General features: G+C 56.0%; 1 protein-coding gene across 1 annotated transcript in view; it reads right to left on the bottom strand.

Annotated features, from left to right (window-relative positions):
* The window catches only part of GJC2 (gap junction protein gamma 2), a 42,144-nt gene extending 27,151 nt beyond the window's left edge, over positions 1 to 14,993 (bottom strand). Inside the window, exon 1 of the mRNA XM_062568703.1 lies at positions 14,945 to 14,993. The gene's annotated coding sequence lies outside the window, so the exon portion shown is untranslated. The remainder of the gene's footprint in view (positions 1 to 14,944) is intronic.
* Positions 14,994 to 15,227: the final 234 nt, after the last annotated feature.

The raw sequence follows: 15,227 nt of genomic DNA, 5'->3' as shown, positions 1-15,227 counted from the left end.
GCCATATTCAGCACTCTGATATTCTTCTGCACTCTGCCCTGCAAGTTTATGTTTTTATTTACCCTTAAAAATAGGTATTCCATGTGGAGGTGCTGCTTGCACCTCCTTGTGCACCCATTTTTCCTTAGCACCCATGACACTGGAACGGGATGGAAGGGGACAACCAGAGGGGACTAAAATTGGTCATATAATGGGCTTCTTACGGCAGATGGGATAAATTGCTTCCTTTCGTTGCATAAGGAACCTGGAGAAGTTGCATATTCTCAGTGTTCACACTGAAAAATAGTCAGTTCAGCTCTGCTGCAGGACTAACCGGAGCAGGATAATCTTGCCCTTCAGTGGCTATAGCACCTCAGAGACCCTGGGGCAGGGTGGCTCGGGCTGTTTCTGCCCAGCCTTTGGCTCTCCTACCACCAGCAGTCCCGGCTAGACAAGGCCTGACACCGTGCTCCAACAGTCATCCTGAGCTACGATCTCCCTCAAGGCACAATCTGCAAGCTCAGACGCTCCCCCCAAACTGTTTGCAATGTTGATTTATGGAGCTGGAAAGTGCTAGAAAGGCAGGAGGATGTTTTGTAAGATGTGCGTGAGATTAGATTACTCCAAATCCCACGGATGTTAATGAGATCTCAGTAAAGTTGCTGATTTTAGGGAAACATTTGTTATGCCACTGAGATCCTAGCAAGGTCACAAACAGAGGGAGGATGAAAATGGAAATGAATGAGCTGTGTTTTTACCAGTCGCATGTCGCGTATTGTACTGCCCTTGTATCTGAGTGCATGGATAAGATGATTTGGGTTCTAAAAAAAAAAAAAAAAAAACTTCTGGAGGTTCCCTGAGCTAATACCTTCCACAGCTGCTGATCATTTTGTTCTGAGGCTCTGAGTGTGGAAGAAAGCCACGGGCACCAGGGTCTGGCTTGGTGAGAATGATTCACTGGTGTGAGTAAGAAGGGACGTTAACCCCATCTCCCGGCCCCTGCCGCAGCGAGGCCGTGGCTTTCTGCAACGAAGTCAGCGCAGCCGTTGAGGGTTTAACCTGCGGAGGGTGACAGGTAATTCAGCCTCTCCTAACTGCAGCTAGAACGATGCAGTCGAAGGATGATAAGACAGGTTAAAAACCACAGTCTGGCTCTCTGGGGGCCGACCACAGCCCTCACTGGTGTCATGGCTAAAACCAGGTGACCCCCACCACCCTGCTGGGAGAGACCCTCTCGCTGGTCTTCGGAGATGGGGAACTCAAGGCTGCAGCAGCCTCTCTGCCCGGTGCAGGCACCAGGAATTTAGCACAGCTCCCTGGGTCGCCACTGTGCAGCCCGGGCCCTAAATCAACCTTTTTCAATTAGCGCACGCCTTTCATCAGCGCTCCGCTGTTTTCAAACGCCAGCGATAAGAGGGTTCAGTGAACATTTCAAGCCGTAGATAAACTACTGCCTGCCAACAAAAACACCATAAAACGCTCCACATAAATCATACATCTGAGTTCATCCCCGCTAGGACTGCTGTTAACATTTTCTGGAAAAGGGAATGGCTGAAAGGGTGCAACGGTCTGCCAGGAGTTTCTGAGGCCATGAGATCTGGGAGCAAAAGAAAAAAAATGCAGATCAAAAGCTTGCAGTAACACAGCTGCTTGGAGGAGAGCTTCCTCCCCTTCCTCCTACCTTGAGATCTCTAAGCTAGCTCTGCTCACAGAGTATTAACTTTGCTCCGCAGCCACAGGCGTCCTGGCAAGCGTGTGAACCTTCTCATGCATTTGGAATAGATACAACATCTCTTACAGAAAGGCTTCTGCTTTCCCCTGCTGCTCCTCTGGCCTCCCTAGCCCTGAGGATGAGGGGACTTTGGCCTTTCTTCATCTGCGTGCTCCTCTTTGCCAGTGGCAGTTCAACCCTCCGTACAGTAACAGCTGTAAATTAGCTTATCTCACAAACCAACCGCATGCAGACTCCTTAGAAGTTATCCACCGGCCCCCAAAGAATCCAGAGACCACAGTTCACGCGCTGATCTAGAGGACTAAAACAGGAGAGCAAAACCTTTCCAAGGGCGTCCTCGGATCACGGCTACAGATCAAGTTCAAATCAGCGGTCGCTCTACTCACATCATGAACTCACCAGGCAGTCGCGTCCTCCCTCGCTGGCCAGTGAAGCCTTATCCAATCTTATGGTGGAAACGATGTCAGCCTAACCCTACAGCAAGCCAAAGGGCTGAGAAAAGGACGGTCTGGGCAAGCTCACCGTTTGGATTTGTCCCTGCGCTACGATCCGGGCTGAGCTTTGGCCTCTTCACTGTAGCTCCCATTTGACATGACGGCGAACAGCGGAGAAAACCTCAGACCCACTTTGGACCTGGGGGGTGATGCCAAGAATGACGACGCTCCAAAATCACTGCAGAGCTATCTCCCAGGCAGCGGCGAAAGAAAAAGAAACAGCAATCCTCTCCGTCTCCAAAAATAACGGAGATGGTAGGTAGTCGCTCTCACCCTGCCAGGGAAGTCTGGCAGAGCTTTGAATGCCTCCTCGAATGCCTCATGTCTCCACTTGCAGGGGTTGAGCAAATGTGAGAGCGCGGGGATGCGTGTTAGGTCTCCGTGCCCTGGTCAAGGCGGTGGGAAGTCTCATGTTCAACTGAGCCAGCGTTTCCCACCAAGCCCTGTTGAGTTGGTCCCCCGCAGACCTCTGGGTCTGGTAAATCAGACTGAGACCAAGCTCAGGGCTCTTAAATAAAGACCTTCTTGCCCGACGCTGGGTAGAGCAGCAACGACTCACAGCCAGCATGCAAGGAGAGCCTGCGCACCGCTGCCAGCGCGTGTCCTCTCGCACACCTGCTCCATCCTAGCTCACATCCACGCGCTTCCGCTTGCTCTCCGCCTGCCCTGCCGCTTGAAAAAAGGGCTTTGTCCGAGTGCGGGGCCTGACAGCGCCTACCGCCTGCCGGAGCCAACCCAAGCCTTGTTTCACTCCAACAAAGCCCCATTGAAGCAGAGCTTCGCGCGTCCGGCCCGTTCCTGCGGGTGCCCTTGGAGAAGTCGCTACATGAGGGCAGAGCAGCTACCCCCCGGCCCCGGCCGCCGTATCGCTGCATGCGCCTTCGTGCCCTGGCTGCGCGCCCTGACCGCTGGCTGGGCGTGCTGGATCCGGCAGCTGCGGGATTTCAGGAGCGAGCAGCCTTCGCGGCGTCCTCGGCGCCCGCGCACGGCAAACGTAATAGATTGTGGCAGTTTGCAAAATGTGTTGCAGGCTCAGACCGCGTAGAGCTGAAATATCTCCGCCTGGGACGATTATTCCTGCAGAGAGGCATTTGCTTCCTTTTTAAGGAAGGTTCGTGTGATTTTAATGATTGTGGAAACAAGCTCCAGAGCCTGTCTCTGAGGCTGACCCCAGCCTGTGCCTCCACCAGCATGCCTGAGGGCTGAGCTGGGGAGGAAAGGCACAGGGATCTTCAGGCCTGCCTGACCATGGGTCAAGATGGAGCTTGGGCGATGGGGCCATGCAGAGGATCTCTGGAAATGGGCCTGATGGCCACGTGCACCCAGGCCAGGGCGTACCCACCATCGCAACGGCAGTGGTGGAAGGCCACTGCGGGGATGACTGAGCTTGCAGGTTAAAGCATCAGGGGTCTGCATGGAGGCAGGGTGGGATTTAGTGTCCCAAATGGAGGTGTTAATAGCATGACGATGATGGTGGGGGTCCTGCCTGACCTCCAGCTGCCACTGCAGAAGGTGGCTGTCTCTCATGCAAACATCTCAGATGCCTGGGGCATCTTAGATGGCTCTGGACGCCTACCTGTAGGCAACTGGATCCACCTATAGGTGTCCTACCTCAGTTATGGTTTGTGAAGCTCAGGCAATGCAGTCCATGGAGCCCTAGGTCCTCACCAGGACCTATTCTTCACTCGTGCCAACAACTGGCCTCAAGGTCTCCAAGTACGTTGCAAAGAAGGGGTGGTATCAAACCCAGGGCTGTGCTTGGGAGGCCAGTGACCTGCTCTCTCTGCGTGGGCAGGCCCAAAGGCCCCAGACATCAGGCTTGATGCTCCCAGCTGCAGATCCTGGGTCACTGGACCCAAGATCAGCACCACAACCCCTAGAGGAACCCTGCTAAGAAGCGAGGAGCTCCTGCACCAGGGAGTGCCTTGCAGCGACCATGGTGTTGCTTTTCCCTTTCTCTCTCTTTCCTCCCTTCCTCTTACTAACTTAGATGTTTTGACTTGAAACTCTGCAGAACCGGGGCTGTTCACGCCACACGGCAGGGCTCGTGTCCTCCCCGGAGCCTCGAGGTGCTCTGATCCTGCAAAACGCAACCCGAGAGCAAAGGCTGAAGCTGCAGAAGGCCCTGCGGACGCGGCAGCGCCAGCATGGGTCACCAGGTCACCCATCCACATGCCGGCGTGCGGAAGAAAACGTCTGATCTTACATCATGTCACTACACAGCTTCTCCTCCCAAAGGCTCCCAGCGGCAGTTCGGGAGTGCTGGAAGAGCCGGGGCAGGGGGGAGGCTGGCGGAGGGGGGAGCCGGCTGCCTGCGAAAGGAAGCGAGGACATTAACTTTGTAGTAAACTCCGTTAACTATTTCTGTCCATCAGCGTGGAGGAAATGGCTGGGCTGAGCAGCAAGCAATACTATTGTCCCCAGCAGGAAAAAAAGGAAAAAAAAAAAAAAAAAGAAAGATGATAAAAATGTGCCAGAAGGAATTTGGCTCATGCTCACTTTTGAACGGGCATCAGGTTTCCAAAGAAGAGACTTGCGGATGCACGGGCAGTTCATTTTTCCCAGGGTTTCCCAGTCCAGGCTGGAACCGATGGGGAAGGGTCACAACGCGTTTTGGGTCGCACTGACCCAGTGTCAACCCAAAGGGCCAGACCGACCAAGGATTTAGGTGGCTAAAGCAGGACTCGGATGCTCTCATGGCCCTCAAAGCTTCTGTCCTTCAAGCCCAGCAGCTTGAGGGCTTCCTCAAGGGCTGCGGGAAACCCAGCTCCAGCGCTCGCCGTGCCCGCAGAAAGCCCGGGCACCCCTGCAAGCTGCCGTGGGAGGAGGAAGCGGAGGGAGGCTCTTCCCAGCTCTCCAGGGAAGGGGCTGCCTGGAAGGAAGCAGGAGCTTGCTGGAGCCAGCGCAGGAGCGGGGCCGCCGCTCCGGCCTCGTGGTCGGGCCGCGCAGCCGGGCGGGATGAGCTGCGGTTTCCGGGCCTTGTTCCTCTGCTTCAGCTGTTTATTCCTCTCCAGCAGGGCTGGCTCTCCGGAGCCCCGCGGCGCGAGAGCGCCCTAACCTCCGGCACGCCAGCTCCAGCTCGCGCCCTTCCTGGCTTCGACCTTGTGTTTGAAAGACGCTTTTGCACAAAGCAGACATTTGTAGATCTCCGGGCTAAGTATATGTTTAAGAGAGTATTAAAAGTCACAGTTAAAAATAACAGAGTAAAGCAAAAACGTAGCCTTGGGATATGCCAAGGTCCCTCAGCCTCCCCTTGTCAAAACAGGCCTCTTCCCAGTGAAACGGGGATGCTGTGAGGAAGTGACCCAGAAGTAAAGCCTTGTCACCCCAACACTGTGGAGCAATTCCTGCTGTTCCTGGTCCTGGCGCTCCCAGGTCCTATGCTCACCCCCTGCCCTGCTGTGGAATAACCCCCAGGCCACAGGACAGCCTGGGAGTAACGTGCTAGAAAGCAGCTCTGCAGGAAAGGATCGGCAGTCCTGGTGGACAAGCTGGACAGGAATCAGCAGTGTGGTCCTGTGGCAAAGAAAGCCACCCAGACACCGGGCTGCCTTAGCAAGAGGAACCAGCGGGGCAAGGCCAGTGATTACCCCCTCCGCTGTGCCCTTGTGAGGCCATGTCTGGATCCCATGTTCAGTTTGGGGCTCCACAGTATAAGTTCTCGAGTGGGTCACGTGGTCTGCTGGAAAGCAGCTCTGTAGAGAAGGACCTTGGAGTCCTGGTGGACAAAAAGCTGACCATGAGCCAGCAGTCTACCCTTGTGGCCAAGAAGGCCAATGGTCTCCTGGGGTGCATTAGGAAGAGTGTTGCCAGCAGGTCAAGGGAGGTGATCCTACCCCTCCACTCAGCCCTGGGGAGGCCACACGTGGAGTACTGTGTCCACTTCTGGGCTCTCCAGTGCAAGAGAGACGTGGAGCTACTGGAGAGAGTCCAGCGTAGGGCTACGAAGATGATTAAGGAACTAGAGCATCTCTCATATAAGGAAAGGCTGAGAGAGCTGGAACTGTTCCGCCTGGAGAAGACTGAGAGGGGGTCTTACCAATGTGTATGAGTACCTGAAGGGAGGGTGGAGGGAGGCAACGGGCCAGACTCTTTTCAGTGGTGCCCAACGATAGGACGAGAGGCAATGGGCACAAACTGAGACACAGGAAGCTCCGTCTGAACATGAAGAAAAGCTTCTTTACTGTGAGGGACAGAGAGCACTGGCACAGGTTCTCCAGAGAGGTTGTGGAATCTGCTTCTCTGGAGATATTCAAACCCCACCTGGATGTGATGCTGTCTAACATGCTCTAGGTGACCCTGCTTGAGCAGGGAGGGGTTAGACTACATGATCTCCAAAGGTTCCTGCCAACCCCAGCCCTTCTGTGATTCTGTGATGTGGAGGCCTCCAAAATGGTTGTGGGCTAGAGAATGGGACATACAAGGAAAGGATCAGAGAGACAGGTCTGTTCAGCCTGGAGAAGGGAAAGGGAAGATCTTACTGGTGTCTGCAACTACATTACAGGACATTATAGAGAAGGTGAATACAGACTCTTTTCAAGGGTGTGCAGAGAGAGGACAAGACACAAGTTTCACCCAAGCAAATTCCAAGTGGATATAAAAAAAAAGCCTTTTCCATGACAGTGGTCAGACATTGGCAGAGGGCCCTGGGGAGCTGGCGGGATCTCCATCTCTGGAGATACTCAAAACTTGACTGAACAGGGCCCTGAGCAACCTCATCTAATATCAAATGTGACCCTGCTCTAACACCTCTTGCAGTTCCTTTGACTTCAGTTATTCTGAGTTTCCACAATTAACCCTCAAGATCCCCATCAATCCCCCCTACCTGATGTATTTCACACCTTCTTTGCACCTGTCCTGGTGGCTGGGACAATATGGCAACCTCTCCAGGGGGCTTTTCTGCCCCAGGGGCAAGCAACAAGAGATACCTCAGAAGAAGGGCTGAAGCTCTGAGGATCTCTTCTGAGATCCTGCTCAGAGGCTTTGGCTGCCCACACAAAGCCACCTCATGCCTTAGGAACAGCCCAGGGTGTTGGAGGTAGGGACATTGGGCTGGCAGGCAGCCCTGGGGTCACACCTTCTGAGGAGGCAGCCAGAGAGCTGACGGGACACCCCACAGTGCCAAAAACAACATCAGTTTGTTGGAAGCAGAAACAACAGTGGTTCCTATGGCTGGTTGTCCAAGTAATGGACAGGGTCAAAGGCAGCTGAGCAGCATTAAAGATGAACCTTGTGCTGGCTGGATGAACCTTGGGTGAAAGAACTCTAAACAAGCCATAAATTAAAGAAAAATCAGAGTCTGCTGCAAAGCTTGACCCTGCAGAAATACATCCCTCCAGCAAAGCCAGAAGGAGAAGAGACCTTCAGCACATGCCATATTCAATAGTCCATGTCTGCACCACAAGACAGATGAAGGAGGGTTTCCTTATTATATACACTGAAATATTTTCCTGGTATTTTGCTCCTGGAGGACATCCAAGGATTGTCTCAGCAGTAGCTCTCACAGCTTGCAGGAGTCAAAGGCACAAATTCCCAGTTATTAGCATGTCCCTTTCCCCCTTCCCTACGCATGACTCACTGCAGCCTGGTTAAACTGCGTTTCCTTCAACAGCTTTGCAGAAGGGCACTCACGAAGGAGGGATTTGATGGAGGACAGATTGCCCTCCTGTGGCATGTCAAGGTAGTTTGGGCTGGAGGAGAAAGCACCTCTGCCTCCTGAAGCTCAGATGGCTCCTTTGCTCCCCTCTGCTTTGGAGACTCGAGCATCTATTCGTCCCTCCTGCCAGAAGAGCGGGGACGTCCGTGTTTCCAACGGCACTAGTCTCTCCCATTAAGCACAGCTTAAATACATTCACTAAGCCAAGCTCTTGCACTTGGAACAGCGATGGATAAAGGTTTCCTGCCCAGGCTACTAAGGGGTTGGGGACCCCCATGCCAGCCCCACAGTCCTGTCCTCTATGTGGTGGTCACAAACCACCTGGCTCCTTGTAGGCACCAGCTGGACACAGGCTCCTGCACAGCCGCTGTCACCGCTTCCCACCAGGCCGAGGCTGAAGCAGGTCATGCTGGCCACCTGCTCCACCAGAGCAGCCTGTACACCACTCCCTGAGATCTGGGGTTTGCTCCGGTGCCAAGAAAATCCCAGGAGCATTTTCTCAATGATCCTCTGGGAAGGGCCCTTCAGCACTAGGAAAGCCGCATTTTGGATTGTGAGGAGATGGAGCCCCAGTCCTGGGAGGTAAACACATCTCTGTCATGCACTAGACAGAGGCACAGCAACTCATGACATACTAGCAACAAAGTACCACGGGTGGCTGTAGATGAAATCCAGGGAATCACCTGCTCTCTGCACCCCTTGGCCCCGCAGAGCTGACCAGGCAACGTCTGCTGGTGGTTCAGGGTGAGCTGGTCCTGCCTGGGGCACAGAATGGCCCAGAAGCTCTCAGGAGGATCCTTCCAGCTCCGCTGTCAAGGGATCCAGCTGGACAAACACTGGCTGTAGCCAATTCACTATGGCCACAGCAGTGACCTGGAGATAAGAGGGATGTAGCTGAGGGCCAGCACAAGCTAATTCCCATCAAACGGAGGAAAGATAGCAGAGGAGGAAACCAAAATCTATGGAAAGACAACAGCGTCTCTGAACTAGCTCTATCTAAGGACCTACAGATATTAGTGGGGAACGCAGGTTGGATAGAAGGAGATCCCATCATTAGACAAAGCTCCTGTGTTTGATAGCTGATAAGAGTTTTTTTTTCAAAGGAGGCAGGTTGACCTAGAAGACAAGGCCACCAGAGAGCATGTTCAGCTGCTGCCCCATGGTGATGTTGTCAGGGCACTTCCCTGCTTGGTGCCTCAGTTTACCCAGCTGCACCAGAGAGAGGACACCCTTTGCGAGGTGCTCCGAGAGGCAAGGATGAAAAGCGTGCCTTCGTCCTTGGGTGTTACTACAAATTACAGAGAACGTAAAGGTCAGTGGGCCTTTTGCCCGTGGGTTGGAGGCACCAGCTGCGTATTCGGCTGCGATGAGCTCAGCCGGGCTCTGCTCTCTGGCAGCTCTTGGTCTTTCGAGATCATTCCTTGATGCACAAGCATATAAAGCTTAAGCTGATGCTCCAAAAGCAAGCACACTGCAGAGCAAAAAACATTTCTGTGGCTTTGGCCATTACAGTGGAGATCGTTCCACGACTGCCAGCGGCTGAAGAGAATATATGTGGAAGGCTGCAAAACACTTCTGGATCCTACTTTGCCTTAAAAATACACATTTGTCTACAAAGGCAAGATAACGGCAGACTCCAGGCATAGATCTAGAGAACAAATCCCAAGTGAGAGAGGGAAGGATTAGAATTGTCCAACCCAAAGAAGACCAAAGAGAGGTATAAAAGGAGTCGCCAGCTATGCCGTAAAGCTGCGCGTGGTGGGGCGAGGAAGGATTAGAGTCCGTGGGAAGCGGAGAGAGAAACGCGTGAGCGGGGCCGGAGTGGAGGGAGGCAGCTTGGGGTTGCAAAGTGCTCTTCGAGGAAGCACCAGGGATTTCTTCCCTTTCCTTTTCTCTTTGCAAAGCACCCCGAAAAGGCCAGGAAAACCAACCTCCCCCCAATTTTGAGGTCGAAATGAAGGGTCCAAAGTCACGTCCCCCACTCAAACTTCCTCCTTCGCTCGCGTTGGTGCTTGATGCTGCCCCAATGCTCCCCGTTAGTGTCCAGCCCGCACGGATCCGCTCCCTTTCCCCCATGTCAACACGCGGCCACGGAAAACGGCTCACGGGGGTGGAAGCGCCGAGCACTGAACCTGCGTGAAAGCCTCCGTCAAGTCAAGGTGGTAGGTACCAAAACCACCGGAAACATTGCCTTTCTCCATTAAAAAAAAAAAAAAAAAAAATGCAAAGCACAAACCTGCTTGAATTGTGCTCCGCGCTTATCCCAGTTTCTTTGAAAAGGAGGGAAAAAAATAAACAAACTGACTCCTCGGAGCAAGCCCTGAGCCCACGGCCCAGGACCGCACAGCATCTAGCGGCATTTCCAAAACACCGGAGCGGCTGCGGGTACCCGGCGCAAGACAGAAGGGCACCTGGAAGCATGCAAAAAGCGCGCGGAGAAGTCAGTTAAACACAGGCAGAAGCAAATGACCGCTTCAGCGGGGGCTTAGCAACATCTAACCAGAAGAGCGCAAATTCAAAACGCTCCCGGACCGGCAGCGGCTGCAGGATTATCGGAGCCGAGCGGAAAACGTGACGCTCTCTCTGCCTTTGCGGTTCCCGTTTTGGCATCTTTGCCTGCGCCGTTCGTAACCCTTCGAGGACGGCTGAGGTGCCCCATGCTTTATTCTCTTTATATATATATATATATATATATATGTATATATATATATTTTTTTTTAATTGCATATCTTATGCCAGCTGCTTTCTGGCAGAGAAAAGATGGGAAAGAGCATGCCAGGCTGGGTGGGAAGGATGCCTTCCCCGAAGGGGTTTGCAAAGAAAATTCGCTTTGATAGAGGAGGAGGAGGAGGAGGAGGGATGAGGGATGCTTTACCGCAGCAGCGTCTTCCCGCATCAGGCTGAAAGGGTTAAAAGCCAAAGCGGCAGCCCTGAGTTGAGCTTTCCAGATCAATTTTGGGTGAGGAAAAAGAAAAAAAAAAAAAAACCCACGCTGTACATGAACCGGGGGTGGGGAGCAGAGCGCCGTCTCGGTGCTTCATCCCGGGCAGAGACGCCTCCGGCGCGGCGGATCGGGAGCGAACGGGCAAAGCCAGCCCTACCTTGGCAGCCGGGAAACGAGGCGCGTCCGCCCGGCGGGTCGTCACCGCGTGACCGAGGGCTCCGCGAACCTGCGCGGCCGGCCGCAGCTCGGCGGCGGAGACGGAGCGTGGGGGGGGAAGGGGAAAGAAAAGAAAGGAAGGAAAAAAAGGGAAAAAAGAAAAAAAAAAAGCGATTATTCGGGGGCTGCGGGCGAGCGGCGCCGCGGTGCCAGGCGCCATACGGCACCGCTCAATGCTGCCATTGTGCCCCTGCGAGGCGCCGCAAAAAAAATATATAATAATAACAACAACCACCCGGGGAATTTCTTCTCTGGGGATAGGACAAATCCCAGCGAGGGGGCTTCGGCGAGAAAAACCCGCAGTGCTCATCTACAGATGTGTGTGTGTGTGGGGGGGGGAAATAAAATAAAAATAAGAATCAGGCACCGAAGCGATGAATTGCCCCACGAGCGCCTTAGCCTCTAGGTGCAATAAAGCGCCCGGAGAGGACTGCAGCGGCACCCGGGGCTTTTGGGAGGCTTTCCCGTAGGAATTTGCTTCCTGCTGGAATTTGCTTCCCGTCGCCTGCTCTCCGGCTTTGCAAATATTGCGTTATGGGGCGGGGGGGAGGGGGGTTGCTGCACGCACAGCCCCGGCCCCGGCCACCAGCTCCACGTGCGCTTTGCTTTCCCGCAGGTTCAGCGGCAGAGGAGAAATTTGGGACGCGGTTTCCCCTCTCTGGAAGAGGGAGACGAGAAACAACCTGTCGAGCCCCGGCTGGGCGAGCGCTGCACGCGAACGCGCGCGGGCGCTTTGGGCGCCGATACCCCAACACCTCGTCCCCGCCATCCCGCGGCGCCCGGGGTGACTCCGGGACCGCTCTCGCGCAGCCGGACACGCGGGGAAGGAGACGGTGCGTCCCATCCGGGCGGCTCAAGGAGCTGTCCCGGATTTGCGCGTCCCCTTTCCAATCCAACCGCGCAGCTAATCCCCTCGCCTCGCTTCAGGCTCCCGCGGGCGGACGCGCGCTAACACGCTGCACGAGGGAGGGTCAAACACCCCGCGCAAATAACCACGATTCCCAATTTGCGGCCGGCTTTTACTGCAACGTTGGCCGAAAACCGTCTGTTTCTGCAAGCGTTCGTCCCGCTGAGCCGAGCCCCTGGCAGGCCCTAAGCGAGCGCGGGGAGCGCGGACGCAGCCCACGAGGGCTCGAAGATTTTTAAATTGTTGCTTATTTTATACGCGAGGTCTTGGCTAAAGCCAAGAGCCCGGAGGCCGGCAGAGCGACTTGGTTACGCGAGCGCCGGGCTGAGCCGCCGGGCCCTAATTAAGCAGCGGGACGCCGCTCGCTCAGCGCGTTTCGAGGCATTTGCTGAGCGCCGGCGGGGAGAGAAGGGGCGCGAGGCCGGCGGGCCGCTGCCCGGCAGCGAACGCGACGCCCCGTTATCTCCCGGGACCGCTCTGGCCCGCGGTGACCTCCTGCTACGGCGAAAACCCAGAGCTGCCTCGGCAAGAGCCGGCGTTGCGGCAGCCGGCACCGAGCCGGGAACGGCCCACTCCGCTCCGGAGCCGAGGTCGGGCCCGTCCGCTGCTAAGGGCTGGGACGTCGCCCCGACGCAGCCCGCGCCACTGGTTTTGGGGGCATCCGGGCCAGTCCAGGATGCGTCTCGCGGGACCGGCTCGGGTCCGCTCCTCCCGCACGAGACTCGGCGACGCAGGGCGTTCGGGGCATAAAGGCAACGGCTTTCGCACGTGCAGCCTCAGACGTTCGGGGACGAAAGCCTGCAGGTTTGAAAAGAGCTGAAATCCGTTGCTTTATACTAGTTCGGAGCACTAATGAACATACGACGGATAAACACCTTTTCTAACATTTGTATAGCCAATCCGGACCCCGGGGACAGGCCCTTTCCTTCGCCAGGATTTACTGCCAGGAGCTGGACAGACGGACACCATCTCGCACAGGGGAAGGACCGTCCCGCGATCCTGTTTGGTGACGGCAGGAGGGAGAAAGGCCACGGGCGAGCGGACACGTTTCCGGAGACGAATGCAAGTTGAAGCCGCGTTTTGTGATTTTGCACGCGAGAGGCTTCCTAACGCAGAAACCTTTCGATGCCGAGAGCGAGCTGGACGCGACAGCGGAGACCCGCCGGAAAGCCGCGACGCGCCTGGAGAAGATCTGCCTTCCCTCGAGAGCAACCGGTGCACTTAGGCTGTGGAAAAACACTGTTTTGCCTTGTAAAAATAAATAAATAGAATCGATAGCCGCTGTCTGACCGAAAGGCAGAGCGGCAGACGCCTGCTGTCTCCGTTCCGGCCCCCATCCCCTCTCCGACCCGGCGTCGGGCACCGGGAGCTGTGGCTCCGATCCCATCCCTAGCGACGGTCTGCATCATTAACCACCTCGTATCTGAAATACGGGAACAGGAAGGTATTTGTTCCTGCAAACGCCGTCGGAAAGACAGCTCTGCTCTCTCCGCGGAGCGGCATTACTAGCACGGCACAACCGGCCCCTGTAAAAGCAGCGTTTCAACAGGTCGCTCTCCCTGCCGAAAGGGGGTTAGGTTTGCAGCAACGCGCCCAACCTTTTGGTTCAAGCACACACCCGCAGCGCCACAACTTCCCGATTTGGCAACACATGCTCAAAATCCATACACAGATTGGGGTGAATTGATTATTCATACCCATTTCCAAGTGAGAAGAGCAGCCAGCACCTGGTAGAACAACATCTGGGAGTTGGCTGAGCTCCTACCACCGTGGTCACGGTGCCAGGGGGTCTCCTGAAGCCTGCGGTCACTCGAGACCGCAGGAAAAGGAGCAGCTGGGCAGGAAAAGCTCTGCGACGTCCTCGGTTTCATCCACTCCTGGTTAATAAACCTCAGCATCGCTTGCCCTGGAGCTGTTCTTGCAGGACTGGCGCGGAGAAGGGCTTAGGCGGCCTCGGGGCTAAACCGGAGAGGCGTCGAGGAGAGCCGGGACGGGTGCTGCAAGCGCAGCCGCAGCAGAAGCGATCGCTTCCAGCGTTCCCGACGCGGGGCTTCGCGCCCCCGGAGCCCGCTGCCGTCCCCGGCGGCGTCCCTGCCTTCCTAACCCCACGGCCGAAAACCGGCCGCCTCCGCCTCCCCCGTCTTCGACGCTCCCTTCTCCGATCTTCCCTCTGCAGATGCTCCGCCGAAGAGTCCCAAAGCCTGCAGCCCCTCTTCCCGCTGCTCGCTCGCGCCCCCGCGGCTCTCGGCAGCGGGCGACGAGGCCACGGGATCACCGCTCACGGGCGACGAGGACAAGGGGAAAAGAGCGCAAACGCCGCTTTGCTCCCGGACAGGACGCCCCACGTCGTCCCCGAGGCTACGCTGACCGCCGAAAGACATGCAAGCAGGCGGGATGCTGCCCGCGAAATGCCCTCTCAGCAGGCATTTCTGCAGTATTTTGAGGACAAAACACACGTCCTTGGGCGCCCTCCCCTCCCCAAACACCCACACGAAGGGAGACGCTGCCAACCGCTCCTGAAAAGGCTCGCAAAGACTCTTGGCTTAGCTTGACCGCCGCAAAGAACGCGCTCAAAAATCCTGCGGCGCTAAACGCATCGACCGGGCTGCTCCGGCATCTGGGGCTGCTTCGCTCGAGCGAACAGAGCCGCGTCAGCCGCCCGGCGAGCCGCGCGGCTCAGGCGGTCGCTCCTGGTGCTTCCTTCACGCATCACCGTCCCGACACCAGCCCCGTCGCTTCGCATTAGCACGAGGCGGGGAGGCGTTTGCTGCCGCGCTCCGTCAGGCACAGAAGCAGCCCCTAAAAGCAGGTCACCCGATACGGGCCAGGTTATTTCGGATTTCCCTATCCGTTATCAACGGGGCAGCGGGGAGCAGAGGTTAAGATCTGAACATGGTGTTTGTGGCGATCTAAATTACCTTTTTCCAAGCGTTGGCAGCGCTCTCTTCCGGAGCTGCTGCACAGCGTTGCTGTAACACTGCAGAGTTGTCCCTGCCCGTTCTCGGGTACCACTTACCTATCCTGGAGGGACACCAGAGGGCTCGGTTAGGGGCCGGGAGTCGCGCCTTTCCGGGAGCCCGGGGGAAGCGTGCAAGCACGGCGTTTGCAGGACAGCTGAGCACGTAGCTTCTGCGCATTTCCATCTGGCAACAGCTCAGCAAGTCTCGCTGGCTGCATGGAGACCATCGGACTGAGGCGAGCGCTGCGTCGGGCACCTCTGCGTTTTTCTGTTTCGTAGCTCGGTCTCCGCGCATTTTCCTACTGCCGTTTCCGCCATCTAGAGGGGAAGTTTCTACATT

The sequence above is a fragment of the Rhea pennata genome, chromosome 2 (genome assembly GCF_028389875.1).
Source record: "Rhea pennata isolate bPtePen1 chromosome 2, bPtePen1.pri, whole genome shotgun sequence".
NCBI classification, from domain to species: domain Eukaryota; kingdom Metazoa; phylum Chordata; class Aves; order Rheiformes; family Rheidae; genus Rhea; species Rhea pennata.
Note: the sequence above shows the minus strand (reverse complement) of the source record. Positions and strands in the feature narration are given on the sequence as shown.